Below are 4,215 nucleotides of genomic sequence, written 5' to 3'. Positions count from 1 at the left end.
TGGGACGTGACCATCCTCTCCGGCCCCACTTTCTTTCCTGCAACACTCAGATGGCTCATCTCATCTGAAGCTGCAAAACTTCACAGAAGAGAGGACATTTGATGAGGGCCTTGAAGAGTAACACTGGCAATGCTATAGAGGGAAGGGGGGAAATAGACTCTGCTGACTACTTTTTTTTTTAGAGGAAGGAATCATTTTAAGTAGCAGAAAGCCTCTGGAATATTGGAGCACAAAGGCTCTAGAATTTATAATCCTAGTAAACTTATCTTTGTCATTTCCTCACTGTCCTTAAATGTGAATTAAGGAGGTAAGTGATCTGATCTGCACAGATCCAGCCAGTTCTAACATTCTAAGAGTCTATATGCACCCATGAATGGAAATCTGCAAGGAATAAATTATGAAGGGAAAAAAATGCTCTTCCTACTAGATACTAAACTTGAACTAGGACCAATGCATTTATTTGGAATATACATATGTTGTTTCCCTCTTACCCTTGAACTTCACACACATGGAACTTTAATATAGAAGAGAACAGGGAAAATATGGTTTTATTGAGCAAATCATCATTATTTTGGTCATTGGCAGGGATTTTTAAAATTCAGCAACATCTAAATGAATAAACATTAGCCGGATCTGCTGCCCTCTTCCTGTACTTGTTAACTTTCTAATAATAATTTGCACTTTCAATTGCTTTTTTAAAAAAAATAAATTTATTTATTTTATTTATTTATTTTTGGCTGCTTTGGGTCTTCATTGCTGCACGTGGGCTTTCTCTAGTTGTGGCGAGCGGGGGCTACTCTTTGTTGCAGTGCACTGTCTTCTCACTGTGGTGGCTTCTCTTGTTGCAGAGCATGGACTCTAGGCACACAGGCTCAGTAGTTGTGACTCGCGGGCTCTAGAGCGCAGGCTCAGTAATTGTGGCGCACAGGCTTAGTTGCACCGCGGCATGTGGAATCTTCCTGGACCAGGGCTCGAACCCGTGTCCCCTGCATTGGCAGGCGGATTCTTAACCACTGCTCCACCAGGGAAGCCCTCAACTGCTTTTTAAACATGTTTTGGAAGTCAATGAATCCTTTGAAAATCTTAGGAAATTTGTGGACACCCTCTGACACACACATAGCAAAATGCACTTATCTACAAAGTAATGAATGCAACTTGAGAAGGTTCCCCAAACCTTAAGGGCCCAGGTTTCCTGAGTGAGATTATGTTGTGACTTGCAATTGATGAGGTACAGGGCAGGCTGTCTCAAGATATACCACTCTGACACACAGAACTGAAATCAAGCAAGACCCAAAGACTCAGGAAGAACCGTTGAACTCCCCCCAACTGCCTAAAAGAATTTAAGAGAGAAGACCTATTCCTGGAAGGAGCTATCACCATAGATATCTATAATAAAGTATGAACTAGGTGTGGCCAACAGGGAGGAACCTAGCAAGGCCTACTTATCAAAGTCCTCTCTGTCCCATTGTCTCTACATGGCCCAGCAAACATTTATTTATCAAATATTATTTTCATCTTCCTGTGAATTACCTTATTTCCCTTTGAAGTAAGGAAAGGGAAGACCCTTACCTCATTCTCCTTAGTCCAGAATGACATACATACCTAATCTTACCTTACTGTCTTTGGAATTCATGTTTATGTGAATTCCCCTTTACGTATGTGATAAGTTTGATTTTCTCCTGTTAATCTGCCTTAGGTCATTTTCATTGCCAGCAGAAATAACTTAGAGGGTAAAGAGGGGAATATTCCCCTCCCCACGGTTTGCATAGCCAGCGGGATTCAGCTTTACTGGACCCTGTTCACATCAAGACAGCTGCCACTAAGAGATCCTGAGAAAACTGACAAAAGCCAGCAGAAGATAAGAATTCTTACCATGTTAGTCAGTCTCCCAGATCTCTGCCCTCAGGGTCTGTTGGAAGTGAGAGAATCCTTTCTCTAGTTTCTAAAATTAGATAAGCAGGAGAAAGTATTTGTGCAGCAAGTTCCTTGGATTTAAGCAACTCTTGGCAAATTTGGTAAACTTTTATTTGATTTTTTCTCCTGTTAATCGTCTCATGTCAATTTAATTCTTAGATCAGCCAGAACTTAGATGGGTAGAGGAAAATTTCTTTCTGCCAACACAATTTACAAAAGGCATTTTAAAATCCTGTTTATCACTTATAACTCTGTGAGTGAAGCAGTCTCAGCCCCATCTTACATATAAAGAAATTGGACCTTAGAGGAGTTGACTACTCATCTTTTTCCAGGAAGGTAAAAGAAAGCACTGAGGCTGCTTTTTTCCCCAGAGTGTTGATGGCAAGGGCGGCGGAAATCAAAGCCCAGGTCCCATCCAAGATGGACTCTAAGGAGAAACCTCTTCATCTCAAAGAAAATGGGGCCTCAAAGTGTTACACCTCTCCCCGACTTCAGGGGCTGTAAAAAAATCGTGTTGTTGCTGAACCCCAGGTCAGGGAGGGAAAGACCGAAAAGTTGTAACAAGTTACACTCAGATTTGCAGCCTACATTCACATCATTGAATTTGCTTGGTCCAAAAATTTGCAACTTCTAAATTCATTTTATTTTATTTTTAAAATTAATTTATTTATTGAAGTATAGTTGATTTACAATGTTGTTACCTTCAGGTGTACAGCAAAGTGACTCAGTTTTATATATATTCATACACACATATCTATTCTTTTTCAAATTCTTTTCCCATATAGGTTATTACAAAATATTGGGTTCAGTTCCCTGTGCTATACTGTAGGTTATACTTGTTGTGCTATACAGTAGGTTATCCTTGTTGTTTATCCTTGTGCTATACAGTAGGTTATCCTTGTTGTTTATCTATTTACATATAGTAGTACATATATGTTAATCCCAAGTTCCTAATTTATCCCTCCCCCTCCCCCCCAAATTTATTTTTAAATGGTTCCAAATTGTCAATGCCTCTGAGCACCTGGCAAAATCAAATGTATATTCTCCCTAGAGGAAAATACCTCCATCCTAGACCACAAGTGATCCCACGTATAATTTTTCAAATGGTGAGCAGCACACAGTCAAATATAATCAAGCACACAAACAAGGCACCATGAGCAAGAACCTTTTAAAACAATAGAACAAATAGACAACATAAAAAGACTTTCACAGATTTCTGATGTCTGAATTATGAGACCCAGGCTATAAAACAATTAGGCCTACCATATTGTTGTTGTTGTTTTAACAGCTGGGTAGAGGTATTAAAAAAAAAATTCCTGGAGAAAGCTCACTTCCTTTTTTTAAAAAAATTTATTTATTTTATTTATTTATTTTTGGCTATGTTGGGTCTTTGTCGCTGCTCACAGGCTTTCTCTAGCTGTGGTGAGCGGGGACTACTCTTCGTTGTGGTGCGCGGGCTTTTCATTGTGGTGGCTTCTCTTGTTGCGGAGCACGGGCTCTAGGCATGCGGGCTTCAGTAGTTGTGGCTCACAGGCTCAGTACTTGTGGCCCACGGGCTTAGTTGCTCCACGGCATGTGGGATCTTCCCGGATCAGGGCTCAAACCTGTGTCCTTTGTATAGGCAGGTGGATTCTTAACCACTGCGCCATCAGGGAAGCCCGAGAAAGCTCACTTCTGATTGGAGAAAAGAAAAAATAAGGAACAGGAAACTATAAAAAGGCACCTAATATATTTGAAGAAAAAACAAAAAGAATGTCTATGAATAAAAATTGCAATAACCAAAATTAAGTACTCACTAATAAATTCAATATAACTGAATACAGCATAAATGAACTAGAAATAAGCCAGAAGAAATTACTCAGAATGTCACATGAAAGGTAAAAATATGAAAAATATGAGCATTAAGAGACATGGAGGATAGAAATAAAAGGTCTGATGTATGTTCCATTGAAGCTCCAGAAGAGACAGAATGGTTGATATGCCTCTTATATCTCTTTATTTTTTATTAGAAAATTATTTAAACATACATGAAAGAAAGAAAATAGAGGGAATAGTACTATAAACCCCATATGCCCATCATCCAGATTCCACAATTATCAAGATTTTAACACATTTCTTCATTTTCTTTCTTTCTCTTTATGTCTCTCTTTGTTGGTACATTTTTTTGGTTGTTTTTTTTTTTATTTTTTGCGGTACGCGGGCCTCTCACTGTTGTGGCCTCTCCCGTTGCGGAGCACAGGCTCCGGATGCGCAGGCTCAGCGGCCATGGCTCACGGGCCCAGCCGCTCCGCGGCATGTGGG

Source organism: Physeter macrocephalus, chromosome 9 (assembly GCF_002837175.3).
Source record: "Physeter macrocephalus isolate SW-GA chromosome 9, ASM283717v5, whole genome shotgun sequence".
NCBI lineage: Eukaryota > Metazoa > Chordata > Mammalia > Artiodactyla > Physeteridae > Physeter > Physeter macrocephalus.
Note: the sequence above shows the minus strand (reverse complement) of the source record.